At 43.3% G+C, this 24,555-nt stretch overlaps 1 long non-coding RNA gene across 1 annotated transcript; it reads right to left on the bottom strand.

The window, feature by feature from the left end:
• Nucleotides 1–4,401: 4,401 nt before the first annotated feature.
• Nucleotides 4,402–19,387, bottom strand: LOC129009905 (uncharacterized). Its single transcript, XR_008492875.2, has 3 exons — nucleotides 19,098–19,387; nucleotides 5,679–5,778; nucleotides 4,402–5,212 (listed from the first exon to the last, which is right to left on the bottom strand). It is a non-coding gene; the product is annotated as an uncharacterized LOC129009905 (long non-coding RNA).
• Between the last annotated feature and the right edge of the window lie 5,168 nt (nucleotides 19,388–24,555).

Genomic DNA, 24,555 nt, shown 5'->3' with positions numbered 1-24,555 from the left:
GGACTCAGGAAGAGGAGCCCAGAGCTCTAGGCATGGGTTGGAGATTTGAATGCCATGCAAAAGCTGCTTCAGTTTCTTTATCTTGCAGGTCATGGTGCCCTCTAAAATTTTTCATACATGTTTGTTAAGCAGGAAGGCTCATTTGCAGAGGTTGCTTTAAAACCTTCTGTCTCAAAAAAAGGACAATCCCATTTGTTTTATACTTGTTTACCAGGCACTGTGCTATGGATTTTACATGTTATCTCATTTAAACTGATGCTGATCTGCAGGTGGAGAGGGCTATGTGGCCAACTTTGGAGGTGAGCAAGGCAGAGAACAGAGAAGAGTGCTGTGTAGTGTCGGTGGGGATGGTTGGGCATGTTAATGCTGTTTTATGTGCAGGGTGCAGGGAATTAAATTCTCACAGTTCAGAGAAAGGTCCCTGCCTTGATCAAAATGGCTGCTATTCATTGAGTATGTATGATGAGTCCAAGCCTTAATTTCTCCATCAGCCAGAAATATGGTGAGCTGCAAATCACTTCAACTACCTACAGTCTACTTGTCTCAAGCCGTGAGAAGTCCAAGAAAAGCAGTCCAACAACACCACCAAAGACCCACTGATCATTTTTCTAAGACAGCCGTTGCATCTCCAGGTCTCTTTTCCCTATTCCAAGAAGGAAGAAAATGAAAGAAAGGCTTTTACCAAAAAGGTTTAGCTTTCTTATTCAGGACTAGATACCCTTCCCTGAGACTTATGCTTACATTTCACTGGCCAGAACAATGTCATGTGGCCACCCCAGGTGCTAGGGAGACTGGAAAATTGAATGTTTTAATAGGGTGTATGTGCTGCCTCCTCCACCCTAAATTAGGCATGAGTCACTAAGGAAGAAGGGGGATATGGGTAGCAAGTAGGCAACATATATAATCTCATTCCATGCTTCCAACAGTTCTATGAAGTAAAGTTATCCACATTCTACAGATAGGAATATGAATGCAGAGAGGAAAGTAAATTGCCCAAAGTCACCCAAATAGTGAGTCATGGAATAGAGATTTTAAAACAGGCCTATATCATTCCAACTGAAAGGATTATTTTATGATATCATCCTGTCTCCCTTAGCTGTGTGACCTTGAAGAATTTACCAAACCTCCCTGAGCCTCAATTTAAGATCTGTAAAATTAGAATAATCATCCCGGTCTCAAAGCTTCTTGAAGCATCAAGTTAGATGCAAAGGGTTGGAAAGGATAATATCAATGGGACCCTAATTATTATTGATTTACCATTTGCCAAAGTGTCTCATCTAAAGTTGACAAGCAATGAAGGTTCTCTGAACACAGCTTGAACGTTGGTATTTGGGGTTGGCACCAGTAAAATCTCTTCACTGGCATTTCCTATTTGGGCCTCATTATGGATTCCCAGGAATTTCCACTGGCTGGATTTCCTTTATCCACCTCAATAGCTGCATATGCAGATGAGTTATGAGCCACATTCCACAGCAGGTCAGATGAAAACAATGTGCAAACTATCCATTGTAGCTTTCTTGCCTTCTTTCCCCATGGCTGCTCCCCAACTAGAGCTAAACCCAGGCTGTTCCTTAGACTGTGCTTCTGGTGCCCCCTCCCAAGATGGAATAAACTGTCTGAACACCAAGGAAGTCATCCTGCTGCAGATGCACCACAGCTCACATGGTTTCGTGCCTCTCGGATTGGGCTCTTGTGTGCCTCTGCCTGGAAGGCTTTGCCATCATTGTTCTCCTAGTTAAGGCCCAGGCGAAATCTTAGGTCTCCCATTTCAGTGACACCTTTCCCCACTCTTCCTGGTGGGATTTTGTTATTGTTACATTTTTTTTCTCTATTACCAAAGGGTTTTGTCCATACTTGTGTTACACATAGCACTGTCATCACATCAAGAGTCTGGCTTTGCTTTTACTGGACACCAGGACTTTGAAAAAGAACAAATAAAGTAATAGTGATAACCCCAAAAAATGTGTCACTGTGGTATGAATGTTTGTGCCCCTAGCCCCCAAAATCATATGGTGAAATCTTGACCTTCAAAATATTAGTATTGGTATTGGTATTAGTATTGTATTAGGAGGTGGGGACTTTGAAAGATGATTAGGTCATGAGTGTGGAGCCCTCATGATTAGAATTAGTGTCCTTATGAAAGAAACTGAAGAGAGCTCCTTTGTTCCTTCCACCATGTGAGGATAGAGTTAGGAGGCGAGATCAATGAGGAAGCATGCCCTTGCCAGACACCAAATCTGCTGGCATTTGATCTTGGACTTCCCAGCCTTCAGAACCATGAGAAATAAAGGTTTGTTGTTTACAAACTACCTAGTTTATGGTATTTTTGTCATAGCAGCCCGAACACACTAAAACATTCATGTACATTATAATAGAAGAAAGGAAGGATGAGATGGGAATCAAAAATATAAATGAAAAAAATTATATTCTCCTTTCCCTTCCCATCTGTATCCCTGACAGCCACTTAGTTATTTCTCTGGTGTGGCACAAGCAAGGACCAATCCAAGCAGGCAAATAGCTAGAGCAGAGTGCTAGAGGCCTCCTGTGCAGCCAAGGTTCATTTTTTTAGGCCTAGAGTCTGGTCATCTTTTTGTGTCAATACATACAGACCTATTCTATTTGTTTTCATTGCTCCCTAACTATTGCATGAATATACCATTAAATTTTTAGGCCATTTTCCTACCTTGGAAGCATCCAGTGTTTCACTGTTACAAATGTTGCTGGAATGAATCTGCTTGAAAATATATTTGTGAGCACACGTGCTGGTATTTCTGAGTAATAGAATCCTAGAAACAAGGTTTGGGTGGAGACTCCAAAGTTGCACTCCCACCAAATAGGACATAGGCATACGTGTTTCCTCAAAGCCCCACTGAAATTAGATATTGTTGATTGTATTAACTTTTGTAAACGTTGAAAAACTATCTCATTACTTAGTTTGAATTTCTTTAATGGTCAATTCAGTTGAGCTTTGTTCTATATGTTTACAGGGGTTTTATTTTTCTCCTGTGCTGCGACTACTAGCATCAGAATCTTGACTGCAATAATCAGGGAGTTCTCCTCAGTCCTGAGGCCTAACTCTAACAATACCCCATGAAATTTTTCAACACAAGAGTATGTGATAAGAACACAAGAATTTGTTAAGAATGGCTGAGCCAGCACTCTGGAATTAGAGCCCCAAGAAGTTGTCCTTTGCCATTCAGTGAGGTTCTAGTGGCAACTTCTACACCAAACACTTTAAACATGTATTAAGGGTCTTCCTCTTAGGTAGGGAAGGGAAGGGTCTTCCGTTTTCTAGTTTGGGGGCTTTTGGGGCTTTGCTGGGTTTTCTGTTATTTTTTTGGTTGTTCTGTGCGTTGCTGTTGTCTGCTTTGTGCCAGTCTGGCAGAGTATCTTCCATGTGAAATGATGTCTAGCTCTGCAACATTCTGATGGGGGATGTCACCTTCTCAATTCAGAGCCTTTTCTATTAAATACAGTCTATTGCCTTTGCATAAGAAGTCAATTTTGTCTCATTTCAGATTCAAGGAGCACCTACTCTGTGCTAAACTTTGGGAATACAAAATTAGATTACACTAAGTCCCTATTTCAGGAAAGCCTCCAGTCTGGTGGAGCTGAAAGGGAAACATCATGGTCATATAATCAAAATGGAGTGATGCTTGGGATTCTCTGGGAAGATAGGACCAATCCCCTGCTTTCCAGTTGCTGTGATCTGAGTGCTTATGTTCTCCCCAGATCCATATGTTGAAATCCTGACCCCCAAGGTGATGGCATTAAGAGGTGGGGCCTTTGGGAGGTGATTGTGTCCTGAGGGCAGAGCCCTTGTGAATAGGATTAGTCCCTTATAAAAGAAATCTGGAAAGATTTCTCACTTCTTCCATTCTTGTGAGTTTACATGAGAAGACAGCCATCAATGAGAAAGCCTTTACCAGACACCAAATCTGCAGGCACCTTAATCTTGCACTTCCCAACCTCCAGAACTATGAAAAAAAAAAAAAAAAAAAAAACAGTTTGTTGTTTATAAGCCAACCCATTTACAGTATTTTGTTATAGTAGCCCAAACTGACTAAGATACCAGTGAGCAGGTAATAGAAACACTATGTGCCTCAGTTTCTTCATTTGTAATACATAGAACATAATAACACAACTGATAAGGTTATTACGAGTACTAAATGAATTATCCAAATAAAGTACCCAGAGCATGTCATGTAGTAAGTTATCAATGTGTTAGTTTTTAGTGTTATTATCACTGTTTCTCTTAAGTATTATTATCACTGTTTCTCTTAAGTATTATTATTATTATGATTACACTACAAAAAGGGATCTCACTCAATCTAGGGGTTACTGGAGAAGGTGCTGGCAGGGTCAAGTTTAGAAGAGCAGAGAAAGTGGATTTAGCCTTGATTGAGAGATGAAATGTTTTATTTATTATTTTGTGTTGCACAGTGACAACAGGTTGGACATTTAATCTCCATGATCTCATATACAAATGACGATGCTCAGACAGAGAGGTCACATAACTTGTCCAACGTTACACAACTAGTGAAAGGTTGGTGTTAAGACTTGAATGTATAGTATTTTTATTTCTTTTATTTTATAGATAACAGTGAAGTGCAGAGAGGCGTTGGGGATCAAAATTTAAATCCATGTTTCTCAAAGTCCTGAATCCATGTTCTTCCCACTACCCTAAGCTTCCCACCTAGGGGAATATATGCATCTTGTTTCTTTCAGATGTTGCAACAAGACATTAGGCTTCTTTATGATTTGGTTTTCTTATTTCTAAATCGGGCCTCTCTACACCTCTCCTCTCTGCAGACTGCCCCTGTTTCAGCCTCCAGGAGAGTCTGTGACAATGAGTGGGCTCCCTCTGCAAGGTGCTTGGATTCCTCTGAAGAAAGAAAGCAAGGAAACATGAAGCATGGTGATGGTGGCATTTTCAAGGGCGGGTGATGAATGGAAACTTCCTGACATTTCAAGCTACGACATCTGAAAGGAAATGGAATTTTCCTGAAGCACAGGCAGGAGGTCTCTGTCACAAGCTATTGATTTGGTGTGCACATCTTGCATTTAATCTGGTGATTAATTTGGAGGGAGGCTGCATGCATGCTGGGCTTTCATTTAGTGAATTTAAAAGCCCACGACTTCTGATTTATTTTGCTTCATTCATGAGGAGCTGTTTTATTGCAAAGGGTTGAATGACAGGTTTCCTGGCAGGCTGTAAAGACAGGTAAAATTTAAATAAGGAACATAAAATCTTTCAAGGCACTCTATTTATCTTTTGTAATTTATTAATCACACCTATTGAAGGCTGGTTGACCCTCTGGGAATAGTTCAGCAAAGAAAAACTATTGAGCATGTTAAGCTTGCCAATCCCTTGCTTTTCTTTTTCTTCATTTAGAGATGAGAAAACTAAGGACCTAAAATAAAACATCACTTGCTAAGTCATACCATGAGTTGGAACTGAAATTAACTCCTAGCTCTGCCCTGTGACTTCAAGACCACCAAAATACAAGAAATATGTTCCTAAAATATTCAAAGTATTTTAATAATAAATTGATAATTAACATAAGCACTCTCTAACTAACATCTTATCAATGGCTCCTCATTGCCTGAAGAACAATCTTTAAGAGCCAGCCTCCACTTACTTGGCAAGTTCCATTTCTTGTCCCCCTTGAACTCACCTCCATCCATATGAAACGTCTTTACCTTTTCCCAAGTAGAATATGGTCCTTCTTATTGCTGGGCTGATGCAAATGCTTTCCACTTGCCTGGATGTTTTTCCTGGAAGGAAGTAAAGAAGGGAGAAAGGGAGGAAGGGAAGAGGGAAGGAATGACCAAGAACATGGGTTTACAGCTCATTTTATTAGCAGGCATTGCCTCTTTGGGTTGGTGCTCATTCCAGCAATTCAAACTACCTCTGACCCACAAGAATTTTAATTTCTCTACTGTGACTTTATCATTTACCTGAGGTCCTCCCATTGTAATCTCTGGGTATGACATGGCTCCACTTATTTCAAGAAGTTACCATATTTCTCTTGGCAAAAGCTCCCCAACTCCTAAAAACCCAAGAAACTCTCTCTCTTTGATGCCTTAGTAGGTTGGAAAAAAATCTCCCCCATCTATAGCACATGGATTCCAAGAAATCAAACCAAAACTATATTGGGAGGTTCTGAAGGGGGAAAATGTAGGTAGGTCTCATTATCTTGAAGGATGGTGCAAACTCAAACAGCAGGCATTTCCAAAAGGGGCTGGGGACACATGCAGAACATGATATAAAAATGTCAGATTATTAAAGAGTAGCTAGAGATAACAGGGTCAGGGTTAAGGGTGAGCATGGAAAACATGTCTTAGACTGTGTGTTGGCATCATGGAAAAGAAAATTCTAAGATAAAGAGTGGAGGAATGGGATATTGGAAGAATTGAAGAACAGGGCACTTTGTTCATTTAATGGCACATTTTATTGAGCACCTACAATGTAACAGGGCCTGCTCTGTGAGCTCAATATGCAGGAGGAAAGAAAATGTGATCAAAAGACAGCTTTTGATGGAATTCAGTCTCATGGAAATCTGGACTTCAACTTCAGTTCTGTCACTCATTACGTTTTTGACCTCACATTGTTTGTTTCGGTTTCCTCATTTGTAAAATATGTGTACTCTTTTCTGTGTCTTGATGGCCTGCTATGCTGTTGTGCCAGGAGCCGTGCTAAACCCTGGACACACAGCAGTGAACTAGGCAGACACAGTCCCTGTGCACCCCTACCCTCACCCGCCAGAAGCTTATTGAGTAAAGGCAGGGACTGACATGTTACCACAATAAAGCATTTGCTGTGGGAGGATCTAGCAGGGCTGAGATGGCATTTCACATACATGGGCTCTTAGGATTCAATTAGATAAATGATTTTAATGGGCCACCATGATTTCTACAAGAGCACAGGCTCTAGAACCAGACAGCATGAGTTCAAATTCCAACTTTGTTAGTAAATCCCAACTATTTACTAACTATATCATGTAAGGAAGTGTCTAAGCCTCTCTTTTTTCTCGTCAGTAATAAGGGGATAAGAGTAATTAATTCATGTAGTTGTTAAAAAGATTAAATTAGTTAATATATGTAAAAAGTTTAAAATAGTATCTGGCACAAAAGTACACAATTAATAATAATAATAATTTTTATCATTATCATTGACACAGACCCTGGCTCATGGTGGGTGCTTACAATTGCTAGTTCCTGTCCTCTGCTACATGGCTCTTCTTAAAATCCCACAGGCCTAGCAGAACAGTGGCCCATGTTTCATATTTCATCATATGTCAAAGGCCCAAACTGGTAACTACAGAAAAGATTGTTCTCAGTATCACTTATAATTTATTCCTGTCTGAGCAAGTTGCCTTGTTGAGCCTTTGAAGAGCACAAGGGTCTTCCCTGTAGGGTGGACTAAAGATTGTCAGGGAATTAGAGCCACAGGAACAAGAGAACCTGGAAAAAAAACTTGGGTCCCAGATGGGTGACAGCTGGCTGTCTTCAAGGAGCCCCTTGGAGGAAAAGGCCACATTTTGTCATTCAACCACAAGCATGGTATTTGGGGTCTTATACACTTGGGGTCACTGCTTGACTCCACACTTACTTACAAAGCCATGTAGTCTTCTGGGTCATTTGAGAGTTGGGAAGGATCATGTCTACATCATATGATTGCTAGGAAGGTTATATGGAATGACTAGTTTTTAAATGCCTAGAAGTTAACAGAACTATTGTCCAGCCTTGTCATCAAATAATGTTGCTGACGTTATCCTTAGCACTGAGTGGTACTTACGGTACTGATGGTCAAACAAACTTCCTCCTCCAATGCTAGTAAGACTAGTATACCCTACAGAAAATAAGGTCTCAGAATTAGGGACCCAAGCTCCACGAATACAGGAACTGGTGAGTCTTGTTTCTTGTTGTATCCCCCAGATGATCCTCAGCATTCAGCAGTAATGCAATAAATGCTTCCTGAATGGATAAACTGTAAGAGGGACAGGCATAAAAATGCAGCATGTTTGGAAAGAGGCCAGCATGGTAATGGGACTCAAAACCACATTGTATAAGGCACATTGGTGGAAGTTGGGCCACACAACTAGTGATGGAAGACTGGGGCATTGAGGTCTTCTGAAAGATGGTTGTATCAGTCAGGGCTTAACCAGCAAAGCAGAATCACAGGAGAGATGGTTGGTTGATTGACTGATTGATTGACTGATAGATGAATGAAAGGATGAATGATAGATAAATGCATAGATAGATAATTAAATAAAATTAAATAACTTATCATTATTATTGTTTCAAGTATTATTAATTATCCTATGCAATTTGGGAAGCTGACTAAGCCACAGGGAAAGCAATCAGGAAGGGAAGACACACAGGGAAGAGAGAACAATTGCAAGTCCAGCTGCACTTGACACACTCAAAATCAACTGAATAGGAACTTTGATTACATCTGCAAATCCCCTTCACTGCAGCACCTAGATTAGTGTGTGATTGAATCCCTGGGGGATGGTGTGCATATGCTCTAAAGTGGCCTCTGCCTCCCATCCAACCTGCAACTCTCATGGAAGACTATCTCTTATGGCCCACCCTAACCAGAAACAGACCAGAGAGGGAATTCTGGGGTGGGTGGCTCGGCCTAGCCAAGTTGATGTTTTTCCTCTATGTCCCAAAACGTTGATGCTTTTCCTCTATTTCCCAAAGCCCTCACAGTAGTCATAAGGAAAAGGGAGCAAATTCCTATTCCTCAAAGACAGAACAAGGCTTAATGGGTGGGAATTTTGAGGAAAAGATATAGACCCACTTGAAGAAAGAACTTCATAATAAGTGAGAATAGGTGGCTAGAAGAGGTGTGTGAGCAGAACTGAATCCTTGATATTGGCAGAATGGTTGGGAAGGTGACCTGTAAAGAATCCTCCCATTCCCAAGACTCTGAGCCCACAAATCAGAGACATAGGCTCTAGGGCTGATACCACTATTCACAGGCAGGCTCAGTCACAATTTTATGACCCTCTGGATTCCAGGCACGGTGCTTGGCACCATAAGACCTTAGGCAGGAAGACCAGATGATGCCTGAATCACTTGTTTCAACATCTAATGAATCTTTTCCTAGGGATTGAGAAGGTGCTGCCCACACTCTTAAAATTACATCTCAGCAAAGGCACGACAGTTAAAATCATGTACACCAATCTGAGGCAGCACCAAATTGATGGGTCACATGGCCTAGGGAAAGAGCTTAGCCTGCACCTCTTGGGTAAACACACAGGCAGCCTGATTGCACGTGTCAGTCTGCAGTGAAGCAAGACTTCTAAATTCTGTGTGAGGATATTGATTCTCTCCAAATTTCAAGAATAGTTTCTACGCCCCTTTCACCACTCAATACCTTTGCACCTGCTGTCATTTCCTCTTCCTAAACTGCTCTTCTAGCCTGTTCTAGGTGTCTACTGCTGTGTAACAAGGCACCCCAAAATGTAGTGGTTTAAAACGAACAAACAAAAAAAGCCATGTATTTTGTTCAAAAATCCGTGGTTCAGGCAGGCTGAGAGGGAACAGCTGACACTCAGTGTCAGCTGCGGTGGCTCAAAGGCTGGGGGCTGGAATTATCCACCATCTCCGTCTATTGCTGTGATTTCTCCATGTGGCAGCTACAGGGTCGCTGGACTCCTCACATGTTGGCTCAGGGTTCCAGAGGGGTATATCCTGAGAGAGAAAGAGCCAAGCAGAAGCCTTATGGCCTTTTGGTGACCCAGCCTCAGAAGTCTCATGCATCATTTCTGCTACACTGTCTGGGTGGAAGGAGTCACACGCCCCCACCCAGATTCAGGAGAAGGGAACACAGACCCCCACTTCTCTGTGGGAAGCATGCCAGTCCCATTGTAAGAGCATGTGGGATGGGAGATATATCTTGGTGAGTCCATCTTCGGAAAGTACAATCTGCACCTACTCTTTTTCTATCTGAAAAACACTTCTTATGTTTCAAGTCCTAACTCAAATCTCCCTTCTTTAAAAAAAAGCATCCCTAGCTCTCCCAGAGCAAGATACCTCCTCCCTGCAGCCCTATAAGCACTTTGTATGTCTGCTTTCAAAGTACTTTGTACCCTAAAATGGCATTCTTTGTCACTTTCTGGAGACTGTGAACCATGAGCTCTTCAAGGTGTGTGGTGGTATTTCTATATCCCAAGCTTTCAGCATTGGGATAATGCTTACTTAGGAAATAGCTGTTACTGCAGGCTAAGGTTTCTTGTACACCCTGGACTATCTACATCAGAATGCCTGAGTGCTTGCTCAAAATGCAGACTCCTGGGCCCACATCAAACCTCGTGGATCAACTCTTGGGAAGAGGGCTTGAGAAGCTGCATTTGAACAAACTCCCCAGATGATTCCAATGAATATTAACCTTTGCAAGCTATTGTGTCCCCAGTGCCTAGTACAGTGCCTGGCACATAGCTGGTACTCATAAATACCTAATGAATGAATGAATGAGCGAGTGAGTGTGTGAATGAATAAATATTTTTAGAGTGGATCAGGCACATAAGAGTCAGTTTTCTCTTTTGGCTAATGTGATGTCCAGTTCTGGCTCCAGAGTCAGATAAGCAGACATCCCTCTAGGTCAGACCCAGGTGAGACTCAGTGCCCTATGTCTCCCTTAAATGGGTCAGTCCCCTGGAGGAGGTGGCAGAGGCCATAGAAGGGAGAGAATCCTGGTGGTTGCAAAGTTGGTACATTATCTCACCCTCTACCAGCAGGCTCCTTCACCATCCCCACCTCCTCCTTGGCTCCCCCCACCCCCTCCTTGGCTCCCCCAACCCCCACGCATCCTGTCACATCCCAGATCAGAACCATTCTGGAAGCAGTATTTGCTAGTTTGAAATTTCAAAATAGCATCAAGGAAGCTAAAGATAGCTAGGTTACAAGGGAGGTTAAACATCTTGCCAAATGACACTGAGCAAATTAGGTCTTCTCCATGTTGATCCAAAGAGTACACTGATGTTTCTCCTCTATTTGGAGGAGTAGAAGCATTGGACGAAGAGGAGAAAAGAGATTGAACCAAGAACCAAAGCGCAGAACCTGTCTCAATTCAGTGGACAGTAAAGGAGTGCATGTATTTCAAAGTCTCAGTTACCAGACTCTGCTTTCTCTAGTTGTCTGAGACAGAAAGCCTGACATAGTAAAACCCTGCTCTCCGGACTATCTATACAGCCCCCGTATTCTCTTGTGCATCTGGTTTCTGCTCAGACAAACACAGCCAAGAGTTATTTGAGTTGAGGAAGCAGTTTGTGCATCTGAGACAGTTAAGAAAAAAAGTCACTACCCTTTTACTTCCTTTTCTTTTCTTCCTGTCTCACCACATTTCAACTAAATTTTCCAAAGCCACAAACATATGACTGTGGATGTGCAGAGTTGGAGGCCAGAGCCTGGGGTCTATGGAGAGACACGGTGTTCCCCAGAGATCAAGCATTTACGAAGATGTCAGCTTGTATAAATAATAACACGTACCATTTAGGAACTGTTCACCATTTGCCAAGCACTCGGCTAAGCCTTTCACATACTTTACTGCATTTACTATCACAATAACCCTATGAGTTAGGTAGCATTGTTCTCCCATTATAGAGGAGGGATTGAGGGTCAGGGAGGTTAAGCAACTTGCTTTGGGTGCCATAGCTAGTAGACTACAGAATTGAGATTCAGCTCAGCGTGTCAGACTCCAAAGCCTGCTTTCTTCCCAACCATGTTAAATCATCTTCCTTTAAAAACGTAGACAAGGGGCTGGGCGTGGTGGCTCACACCTGTAATCCCAGCACTTTGAGAGGCCAAAGCAGGTGGATCACTTGAGGTCCAGAATTCAAGATCAGCCTGGCCAACATGGTGAAACCCTGTCTCTACTAAAAATACAAAAACTAGCTAGGTGTGGTGGTGTGCACCTATAGTCCCAGCTACTCGGGAGGCTGAGGCAGGAGAATCACCTGAACCAGGGAAGCAGAGGTTGCAGTGAGCCGAGATCATGCCACTGCACTCCAGCCTAGGTGGCAGAGAGAGACTCTGCCTCAAAAAAAAAAAAAAAAAAAAGAGAGAGAGAGAAAAGAAAAAGGTAGCCAAGGGATATCCCCACTGCATGCTGTGAATTAAATCCATTCCAGGAATCACACTGGCCTCAGAGAGGGGAAGAGATGCCCCTTGAGATAGACAGGCAACCTGAGGTAGAGTGGAAGGCAGGGAAACTCACTCTCAGTGACTCAGCAGCCCAGCCCACTGTCTGGCCTTTTCCCCATATCACTGATATCTACTGAAAGGGTGATCCCTGCTTGTGTCCTGAAGCCCCAGGGATAAGTGGCAACCTGAGTCACAAGAGACAGATAGAATGTCAGGGTTGAAGTGACTCTCTGCCTCACCCACTCTGAATGTGACTGCCCCTGCCTATGCAGTGGTGGTGGTGCTGTCACACCCAGAACATGTTGGCAGAGAGGTGGGCAGGGTGCCTGAGGGGGCAGGGTGCTGGTCATCTGGCTAAAAACAGGGGCTGGGGGTAGGGAAGGCCACTCAGTTATGCCTGGCTTTGGTTCCAAGCTCTATAATATGATTCAGGTGCCTCCCATGGCCCCCTGCCTTCCCGGCAAATTCACTAAGAGCAGAGGGAGGAGGCACTAATGGTTTCCACATTTGAGGCCCTCTGCAGCGAGGCCTTTCAAGCTCTGGGGCAAAGAAATCTAACCTCACCAGAGCTCTGAGTAGATCCTTGCTCTGTGGAGTGCAAACGTGTTCATGGAGTACCTCTTAAAGGTGAGGGTCTTAGGCCTTGTGGGCAAGACCCTGAGAATATGACAAACCAGCAAACAGAGAAGCAGCCTGCCCAGAGCTTACAGCCGGTGGCAGAGACAGAAAACTTACCAGAAAATTACAATATGGGGTGAAGAGGACTGTGGGTGCACTAGCAACAGAGGAAGGCACCTCTTCCTCTGTTAGGGGTTTGCCCAGCATGGTGGCTCACACCTGTAGTCTGTAATCCCAGCACTCTGGAAGCCAAGGTAGGCAGATCACTTGAGGTCATGAGTTCAAGACCAGCGTGGCCAACATAGTGAAACCCTGTCTTTACTAAAAATACAAAAATTAGCTGGGAGTTGTGGTGCGTGCCTTAATCCCAGCTACTTGGGAAACTGAGGAAGAAGAATTGCTGAACCTGGGAGGCGGAGGTTGCAGTGAGCCGAGATCATGCTACTGCACTTTAGCCTGGGCAACAGAGGGAGACTCCCTCTCAAAAAAAAAAAAAAAAAAAAAACAGAGGGGAGGGCTCAAGAGAAGCATCTCTGTGTTAGTGACTGAGCCCTGCAGGCTGAAAAAGAGTTACGGCAGGGAGGGGTTTGGAGATGCAGGCAACAGGGACAACTGCACATGGAAAGAGCCAGGGAAGGTGGGTGGGTGAGGATGAGGTGGCCAGAGCACAGGGTACAAGGGCACAATGTGTGAAGAGGTGAAAGGAGAGCCAAACAGTTGGCAAAATCTTCAGGTCTTGAAATCCATCAAGGACGGACGGCAATGGAAGAATTATAAGCAGGCCCGAGATAGGAGATCCATTTAGAAATACCAATCTGGCTTCTGAGAACAGCTGGGACATAACAAGATACATGCAGGGAGAGCTGTTAGGAGGCTGAAGCAGTGATTTGGGGCAGTAATAGTGGTATTCTGGAGGAGGGTGGCGGCTGTGGAGATGGACAGGAGCATGAGGGTAAAGGGTGTGACGAGGCCAAATCAACAAATTATATGGTCCTTGCTTTCAAGGAGAAAAAAATTTTAGTTGAAAAAACTCTTTTCTCTCTTAATTCATCCCAGTTTTCTGTGACTAGAAGGACACTTAGAGGTCACTTAGTTCAATTTTCCCCTTGCAAGAAGTCCAGGGATTTTGAATTCCTTCATGCACACAGGGAGTGGGCGAATATTAGGCAGCAGGGGGAATACTCTGGGTGGGCAGCTGAATTGGACACAAGCTTTCTCAAAGTTCCAGAAATTTCCGGACATAGAAGTGTGTATTCTGCTGGCCAGGCCCATGGCTCCAGGCAAAGGGGTGGTTTTGAGATGACACTTCCTCTGCTGGCTATGATGGAGCACTCTCCTGCCCTCCCCAGGCAGAACTCCCAGCAGGGGTGGGGGGGCACAGAGGCTGGCATGAGGCTGAGGGCTCCTTTCTGCCAACAGACCCAGCCACAAGTGCTTGCTGAGTGACTGCCCTGTACCCAGCCTTGTTCCTGGAAACTGCTGTGATAACACTTTCTGGGTGAGAACCAAGATTCGCTGACCTTTTACATAGGCTGAATCTCCAGGAAAAGGTCATTCTTTTTAGAGGTTGTTGAAAATTTAATGACAGCAATCCCTTAGGCTTGTAAAATCCTTTTAATGTTCTCAAAGCACAGACAACAGCATCTTCTCTTACACTGAGTGGTGTTTTACAGTGTAAAGCACTTACACAGTGACATGCTTGATCCACAGGAAGCCCTGGGAGGGATTCAGAGATCATGGGCCCTAGAGCCCAAGTGACCTCAGTTCAAACCTTTTTTATTCTACGCCTCGAGGCTGTTGGGGTGTGGGCCTTGCTTTACCTCTTTGAGTGTCTTCCTCTGTAAGATACATATAATATACAGTCATGTGACAGTTAACGAGGATTCATTTTGAGAAATGTGTCCTTAGGTGACTTTGTCGTTGTGGAAGCATCATAGTGTGTACTTACACAAACCTAGATGGTGTAGCCTACTACACACCTGGGCTACAAATCTATACAGCATGTTACATTACTGAATATTATAGGGAATTATAATACAATAATATTCATGCATCTATAAACTAATAGAAAAGGTATTATAATCTTATAATCATAAAAATATGGTATTATAATCGTATGGGGCCACCATCATATATGCAGTCAGCCATTAACCAAAACAGTATGCGGCACATGACTGTACCTATTTTGAAACGTTACTATAAGCATTAAATAAAATGATGCTGCCTGGCCCAGTACTCAATAAAGGCTAGCTTCCTCCAACTTGTTTCTCACCCATTCCCATATTCCAAACAAGGACATATCTAGGGTTGCCACACTAGAAGTGGTACCTGGCACATAGTGGGTCTGAAATAAATGTTAGTTTCCATTTTCCTCCCTTTAAAGCCCTAAACTAAAGCTATTTCTTCCCTGGGTTTTTCCTCACCCAGCCCCTGGTATTTCCTGGAAAACCCCTTTGACAATATCACAGAGCCGTGGAGCCTCTCCTTTGAGAAACGCCCATATATATATAAAGAGGCACCACACACACCCTCTCACCCACACAATTTTGCTTATGATTTTAAGAAGTTCACATTCCCTGAAGCTTAATTTAGAAGCCTGTGATAGCACCCATATGACACAAAATATCTTGTCACAAAGTATAGTTCTTCAGTTATCTGATTTCCGTTTGTAGATTAAAAATTACAAGGAGTTGGAGACCAGCTTTTCTTCTTGTCCAAGTCTGTGTTCTATATGGTGACCGGAGGGTGATAAATACACGGTGAATGTTAATTTAATGCCTTGGTGGACAAATGGATGGATGAACGGAAAGGTGGGTGGGGAGGTGGATGGGTGAGTAGGTAGTTGAAGGGACGGTAGTAGATAGGTGGGTAATTTGGGTGGCAGAATGGATGGGTGGATGGATAAGGTAGGTGGATAAGATGGTGAAGGGGTTGCCAAGCTCAGAGAAAGGCCCAGGCAAGCAGTAAGAAGATAAATTAGTGGTCATGGGGGATCTTAAAACTCCTGGCAGAAGACATCTGATATAATCTGTAGAAAGTATGGGATCTGGAGGGTTCAAAGCAGAGAATGAGTGGAGAAAACAATGTCTTAGCAGGTTGGGTCTGAAGGAGGGCTCTTAGCTGGGTGGAACAGGAAGAATCTGAGTCAGAAAGCCAAATAGGAAACAGGGCAGGAGATGGGGGAACTCCTGGCCAAGAAAGCAGTGCTGATGCTGAATGGAAAGCAGAAGCTGCAAGACCTGTTTCTAAGGAAAAGTGGAGAGCGGACAGGATCCAGGGCGTAAGGGAGAGGACTGAATAGAGACACAGGAATTCATGGCATGTGGGATTCTCTGAGTCATAAGTTCAACGATCATTTGTTGAGTTCTTCCTGTGTGTCAGGGGTTGTTTTAGGCACTGAGGATAAGTCCTTGGTGTCAAATAAGAAAGACAGAAACATTAATAAAAGTTGAGATTTACGGAGCATCTGCTATGCACCAGACACTATTCTAAGGGTTTAATGTGTCTCTTCCAAGCAACAATTGTATGAAGGAGGTATCATTATCATCATTGCTTAACAGCTAAGGACATTGAGGCACAGAGACAGTAAGTCATTTCCCCAACACAACTAGTTAAGTATCAGAGCCAGGATTTGAACCCAGTTTCCAGGGCCTATGTGCTTCTTTGCTGTGCTATACTGCTGCCGTTAAACGAATAATTAAACAATAGTTGTACTGCAGGGTGATGAGAGATATGATGGCAGGCTTTACAGGTTACTGTGGGACACAGAGCGGAGGTGGTAATTGACTTTGGTTGAATGGGTCTAAATGGGTTTTAGAGAGAAGACTCTTTGAAGCTGGATTTTGGAAAATGAGTTTCTTAGGCATCCCGTAAATAAGGAGTGAGGTTTAAAGACGAGGAAATGAGGAGAAGGGCATTCCAAGCAGAGCAACCAGCCTGTGCAAAGTGCACAAGCACCGAGGCATGAAACGGCAGGGACCTAGGCAGGAAACCATTAGTAGTTCTATCAGGCTGCTTTGCAAGGCTAAGAGCTGCCAGGAGGAAAGCCATGCTGCCTACTGGGAATAATGCTTAGGAATGTTCCCCTCAGCCTTTATAGAAATATATGGTGTTCAACAGGCTTTTTATCTCTTTTATCATCCTGAATAACCCCAACAAGTGGGAAAGTCAAATATTAAGACTATTCCTATTTTGGGACTAAGGAAACAGCTTGGAGAAGTTAAATGACTGGTCTAAGATTACACCTCCAATGTGTAGCAGAGGCCAAACTAGATCCTCTGACTCCTAACTTTAATAATCTGGACACACTGGCACACAAAACATTTTGATGAGCGCTGCTAGTACAAAGAAAAATAAGATTGAGTTCTCAGTTTTCTGCTACAAAGGCAATGATGAGGCAGCTCAGATCTGCAAAGGACTGGATATGAAGCCTTGACAGAAGAGTAACCACCAAGATTAATCAACATGAGCGCAGCGCTTCACAGCTTGCAAAGCACATTTACATACAGAATCTTAGTTGACATTTATGGAGACACTGTGGCAGATTGTACAAATAATGTTCTTGTTCCCATTTTTCAGATGAACTAGATATATTAATTGATTTGTTTAAGTCACACAGCCTGTAGGTGATAGATTTAAGACTCAAATTCAAGTCTTTCTAATGCCAAATGTATAATACCCATGGGGGCTGTTAATATAACGGCCAATATTTATTGTGTGATTACTATGCGCTAGTTGCTATGTTAAATGCTTACATGCAACATTTCATTTCCCTTCTACAAATATGCCATGAGGTAGATACCTGCTTTAAAATAAAGAAAATTGAAACTCAAAACAGTTAAGGTCCCGTAGCTAGGATGACCAGCCAACCACCACTCAAAGCCCCCTGCTTCTAGCACTATGCAATGTTGTCTCCATTGTCTTTAGACCTTAGTCTAGTCCACCCAAACTAAGGAAAAAAATACTTTGAGCTTTTCACAAAACTTGTGTAAAAGCAGGTACATTTGAGGATAAAAAGTTTAACTATTTTATTCAAAACTCTTTATTCCCTTTGTGAATGGTGCAGTGAAAAAGGCCAAGCTTTCCACGTTACCTGCGAGGAAGGCCCAGAGACATCATGAGACCTAAGCAGTAACACACAGCAGCACCAAATTCCTAGTTCAGTGCTCAAAAGTTTAAACCCCAAAAGCCATTCAACTCCTCCTCCCTCCCCTCTGTCTTCTTTATGACCTGGCCTTGTAGGGTAATGGGAACCAGCATGGAAGGCAGTCAAGCTGGGATCTGAATCCTGGACATAGAATTTACCAGTTGTAAGCACTTGGGCAAGTTGCTTTGTGTCTCAGCCTCAGTTTTCATAGCTATAAAATTGTTATATAACATTGTTATATACTATTATTCAACTTGAGGGGAGAATTGAAAAGGTTAAATGAGGTAATGTCCATCATTCTATGTCATTAATTTCTTCCTAGCATTGAACACTACTTATGATTATTTTATTTGTTCGTGAGTTTATTGACTTTCTACCTTTGTCTTTCCATAGCTGTTCTCCAAGTGTCTAGAATTGCAGTGATTAGCACAGTGGCCACTAGCCAATGTGGCTATTAAGCATTTGAAATGTTCCTAGCAGGAACTGAGATGTGCTGGAAGTGTAACATACACACTAAGTTTCAAAGACACAGCATTAAAAAAAAAAGTAAACATAAAATATTTTATTGATAATTTTTATATTGATCACATATTGAAATAATATTTAAGGCATATTGGGTTAAATTATTAAAATTACTTTTACGTATGTCTTTTTACTTTCTTTAATGTGGCTGCTAGAAAATTTAAAATGTCGTATGTAGTTAATATTATTTCCATTGACCAGTGCTAGTCAAGAACAATGCTGGCACACACTAGGTGCTCAATAAATAGTTGAATGACTGAATATTTTTCTTTGAACGAGTGAGTGGCACAAAAGTGAAAGTACGTGAGTAATAGTTTATCTCAAGTAGGTGACCTCCATAGGATAAAGCTGTCTGCTTTAGGTTAATAAACTAATTCTGGTTGAGGTGTTAATAGCTGATAACAGCTTAACTTGCTGGCATGAGTCAAGGTAAGATGTACATTTTAATTGCAACTCTCTAGAAGTCAGATAAAAGTAGGCTTTTTAATTTTACTGTGAGGTCTTCCAGAAGAAAGGTTCCTTTAGATTAAATTAAAAAAAAAAAAAAAAAGAAGAGGAGGGAGGGGACAAATGCTGGGAGTGGGGATGGAGCAGAGGATGGAGGGAGATGGGGAGAAACTTCAGAGCGGCAGGTGCCTTTGTTTCCCGTTACCTGCTGAGTCTAGTCCCTTTCAGGGCACACAGTGGGCGCTTAGTAACCGTAGAAAGAAGTCGAACGAAATCGGAAGGGGGAGAGGCAGAGGCCACAATCAAGACACGGAAACGACAGTCAGTCGAGGCAGCGGAGAGGGTTTCACGCGGGCCAGCGGAGGCGCAGGGCTGTTGGAAAGGGAACTTGCCACGGGCGGAGGGGCCGCGCTCCCCACCCGCGCGGCGCGGGGGCGCCAGGCCGGGGACCGCCAGGCCAGGGACCGCCGGCTGCGAGCAGCGGCAACGGACCTGCCCCCGGTAGCAGCGGTTTTTCCCGGGCGGGGCTGAGGCTGCAGGGAGGCGGGCGTGCCGGCGGAGGGTCACGGCCTCGCCGCCGGGACTTTCCTGGGGTGGAGGTGGGAGCACGTAGCAGCCTTCGCCTTTCCAACTTCCCAGGTCAGACTGGGGCTGGGACCACCCTGCGCGGCCTTTGATGCAGGGAACCAACCCAGTGCTAGTCCGCCCTCGCGGGGACCTGTCCTCTCGCCTGACCTATGAAGTCCGTCCCTGCCTCTAAGGCTCCAACAAAGTCCCTTCTTTCCCCCAGAGTAGCAGTTCTCAAACTTGAGTGCATCAGCATCACCCAGAGGCTGTATTCAAACACGTTGCTGGCTCCCTCCATGGTTTCTGATTCTGTGGGTTTAGGGTGGTGATGCTGATTCCTCTGGTCGAAGGACCATCACTGGAGAGCCACTGCCCTTTAGGTAAAGATTTTCCCCTCATTTTTCTTCTGAACTCGGTCAGCACCTTGTTCAGCCTCCCACTGAGCCTGGAACCCTTGACAGCTGGGGAAACAGGTGGGTTGCTGCTAAGCCAGGAGGGCACCTAGGAATCCCAGCTTCCAATCCAGGGCGTTTTCCTCTGCATTCACTGCTTCTTTTACTCTCTTGGGAGCCTATGTGTGGGATCCAGAACAGGGCAGAACCCTGAGTAGTAAAAGCTGAACGGGAAGCGAGGTTAGTTAAATCCAACTGCAGGAGAGGAAAAAAGAGTCCTTTTCTTCAGGAGAGGAGAGGGTGCACAGAGGATGCCTGTCCATTGACCAAACCTGCCCTGAGCATCACCACTGACACTTTCATTCATTCAAAAAACAAAGTTGATTGAGCAGGTGCTCTATGCCAGGCACTGTCTTGGTATGGGGGATAATGAAGGAAATAAAACCGAGATCTCTGTCTTTGGAGAACATACTTCCTAACAGGGAGATTAACAGTAAACACAATAAAAGGTAAATCATTGAATATGTTAGAAGGTAGTAACAGTTACAAAAAGAAAAACAAGAGTAGGGTAAAGGAGTGCAATTGGAGTTGCAATTCTAAATAAGATGGTCAGGTAGGCCTTACTGATGAGGTGAGTTAAGATAGTAAGCCATAGGATAGCTAGGGGAAGAGTGTTTCCAACAGGGGGAACAGCCAGCGTGAAGGTCCTGAGTCAGGAGCATGCCTGGTGTGTTTGAGGCTCACCAAAGAGGCCATTGTAACTGGAGTAGGGGCAGGGATGGGGAAGACGCTGAGTAGGAGATGAGACTAGAGAGGTAAAGGGGCGGGCAGGAAGATGTTAGAGGGCTGGCCCAGCCATTGTTAAAGGATTGACTTTTACCTTGAGATGTTCCTCCAATTTGATTTACTGTTTTGCCCTAATGATTCTTGCCTCGTCCATCTACAAAATCTGCCTCAAAAACAGCCGTTAACCATCCCCTGGCTCACAGCTGGAGCTTGTTTTGAGAATGATACTGTTTTCATAAGTCGGTGGGCCCCAGCCTCTCAGATTTGGGGCTTGCAAAGGTTGCAATGACCCTTTCTGATCTGCAGATTAGAAAGTTGGTAATTCATATTTGCTTTCAGCATTTTTTTTTAAATCTTGTCTCATCATTCTCCATACCTCCTCTGGGTTCTTGTTCTGACATACCTGCTCCCTGAGGCTTCCCAGATTTCTAGAGCAGCACTGTCCAATCAAAATATGATGTGAGACACATATTTAATTTTAAATTTTCTAGTGGCCACATTAAGAAAAGTAAAAAGAAACAAGTAAATTTCATATCAATTACATATTTGATTTAACCCAATATACCCAAAATATCATCTCAACATGTAATCAACATAAAAAATTAACACACTATCATACATATTTTCTTCTGTACTGTCTTGAAACCTAGTATGTATTTTACATTTATAGCCCACCTCAATTCAGCCTAGCCACATTTCAAATGTGTCATAGCCTCACGTAGCTAAGGATTACCTGGCCAGCACAGTCCTAGACCACTCCCCAACTCCCTCTCCTTAATATAATTTCTGTTTCCAGACTGAGCTGACACTTCCTTCAAGAAGCCTTCCTTGATTTCTCTGCTTCCTTCATATGCCTATGAGAATGAAATGAGTTAATATATGTAGATTGCCTAGGATAGGTACTGGCACATAGTAAACAATGGAAGTGTAGCTATCATTATAATACCATTTACTACAGTTGTAATAAACTGATCAGTTGTGTAACTATTACTTCACATTTTTCTCTCCCTGTTATGCTCAATGATCCACAAGGAGAAAGGACCCTGCCTGCCTGTCTTTTTCATTGCTCTTTTCTTGGGACCCGGGTCTGGCACAAACAGATGAATATTCAATATAAATGTATTGAATGAATGAATAAATATAAGGAAGTATGCTTGGGGCTAAGCTTAAGCATTCTAATTCTAATGTTGCAATGGATTAAAATCATAATCCTGGATGACAATGGTATCAGATTCCATGTTTATAGAGGTTCAGACTAGATCCTAAGGAGAAATGAAATCTGGTCTCAAAAAGGGAAAGAAAAAAGACAAAAACAGCACAGTGTGGCAGAAAGGGCCCAGACTTTGAATTCAGATACACCTGGGTCTGAAGGCCTGCCACCTCACGTACTATTTGTATGGCTTTGGAGATGTTACTTAACTTCTCCAAGTCTCAGTTTTCCCATCTGTAAAATGGGATCTGAGCATCTTGTTGCGTTACGTACCTACATGTACAGTAAGTTTGTAAGTGGCAACAACACAGGCCCTAATCTCGGCTCAGCCACACTCAGTGAGGCTACTTAAGCTTTCTGTACCTACTGTGTGTGTGTGTGTGTGCGTGTGTATTCTTTTAGTAGTTAATGAGATATGATACTATACATGTAATATTTTCTTCAATTTTCATTCAACAGGATGTGATCTTTCTTTTTTTCACTCCACTTTTCCCCCATCAAATGAGGAAGGAAAGCTCAAGCAGTTTACTATTTTGGGAAAATTGTGCCATCGTGCTTAGTACATAGTGTGTATCAGACTTAAGAAAAGGACAAGAATGAAACTATTAAAAAAATTTCTCCAACTAGCAATTAAAAGACAATAGGAAAACTGCTTCTATGTTTAAGAAAAAATAATTTAACTCTTAATTTTATTGCCACTTATCTACTTTTGACCATATATTGAGGATTCCCCCCACCTTCTACCGCCAGTGGAACTGGGGAATAAAACAACAAAGATTGAAGATGTAATGGAGAAAAGAGTGGAAACAACTCAAGACAGTGATGAAGGGGAATCTCATGAAATCATCTGTGTTGCAAATCTAGAGAGGTATGATGTACTGCAGTGGAGTAACTGGATGGATGGAATTCACCTAAAAGGAGATATTCAGGGAAAAACAAAACAAACAAAAAACAAAAACAAATACAAAAAATGCTCAAACTATTACACTAGGTTATATATATACATATATTTTTTTTCTCTTCCTGTTTTCCTTTCCAATTTTACGTGTTTCAAATTTACAAATAAAAATTGTAGATATTAAAAAAAAAAAAAGAAAGGGCCCTGGGGGAAAACTGTAAAACTTGCCACTTTAGTCTCCACACCCTTTCAGCCTTCTTCAGCCTTCTTCCAGAAAGCCCTCTCTTGTGCCATGTTGGTTCCTGGAATTTTCTTCTCTCTCTAGTTCTCATAGATGAAGTAGTTCCCAACCACACTCTATGAATTTTGCTGCTTGTTGAAGAGGAATGCCAGACACCTAAAAAGGGTTGGCACTTGCAGCTCAGCAATCTCAAAGCTCTCTATAGAGCTAAAGTGCTCTGCTACAGGGCTTTTTCCATTACATCCTTAATGTCCATTAATGCATTTTCCCCACTAGACCCCTGAATGTTATGGGCAGATATAGCCCATGTCTATCTCTGGATCTGAGCCCTTAGCAATCAGCTGCACACACAGTAGGTATGGCTAAACCTATGCTAAATGCATATGTGAATGCATGATGCATAAGTGACTGTGATTGCTTCCCCACCAAAATGCACAGAAGACTGACAGATGTGTGCGGTGAGAAGCTAGAATGGGAGGAGGTTGGTTGCTTGTTTAAAAATGAAACTGAACAGGCTGAGAAGCTTACTCACGCATCTGCTTTCCTTCAGTGTCCTCTGAGGATGAAGGGGAGGGAGAGGGGGAGTTGGGAGCCTAGGAGGGCTGACAAGGTGCCCTCTTCAGCACTGAGTCAGCAACACCCGGCCCTGTGGACACAGGAAGATCCTGATTTCAGGGGCTGAGTCACATGAATAACTGGAATAGTTGTTTAGATCATAATGAATTCCCAGAACCTTTCCAAGCCAACCAGCAGGCACAGGCTCTCTCCCTACCCTCAGCACTTTCTAGCTTTGTGACTTAGCAGAAAGAAAGAGGCCGAGCCTGGATCCTGGGAGAGGACAGGCTGCAAGGGAGTAGGGCACAGGGATCCTCACCACTTCCATTGCCAAGCACTGCAGGTTGTTTCTGGACCTTTTTGTGTTTCAAGGAAGATGCTGAAAGACTGGCATTGCAGGGATGAATCCTACACAGAGTGCACAGCTGTTGTGTTGCCGGGCAAATGTATGGGCCAGGGCCCTGGCACCTCACAGTGAGTGGTTAGGGTGTCAGTGATACTAAATGCCCTGGGAGTCCAGGCAAGTATCCTCTGTGAAATGTCATTAGAGGTCTGTGTACCTTGGATGAAACAAGATATCTAAACTATAGCCCTAGAAGAAACTGTATATGAGAGGGGAACGGCCAGCCTCTGAGGGATTGGGGAATGATGCATGATTCTACAGGTTGCATCTTCTAAGCTGCAAGTCAAGAGCTCAGCATCTCCCAGAAATGCCTGTTCTGAGCTCCACGGAAGTCCTACGTGAGTGCCTTGTCCAAAATATCGGCTCAGTTCAAAGTTTATGTCTCAGTGTTTCCTTCCTGAGAGCATCCAAAGAAGATCTCAGCCTTCTATGATTTTGCTCTCCCCTCCTTGATATCACATCCACTATGAATGTCTCACCCAGGCCAGTGAACAGACCCTATTGCCACATTATTCATGTTTATGCTTGCTCTAGGGCAGTGGTTATCAAGCTTGAGCACACATCAGAATCATCTGGAAGACTTATTAACACAGATTTCTGGGTCCTACTCC

This window comes from Pongo pygmaeus, chromosome 1, assembly GCF_028885625.2.
Source record: "Pongo pygmaeus isolate AG05252 chromosome 1, NHGRI_mPonPyg2-v2.0_pri, whole genome shotgun sequence".
NCBI classification, from domain to species: domain Eukaryota; kingdom Metazoa; phylum Chordata; class Mammalia; order Primates; family Hominidae; genus Pongo; species Pongo pygmaeus.
The sequence above is the reverse complement of the archived record's forward strand: the minus strand, read 5'-3'. Positions and strand labels throughout refer to the sequence as shown.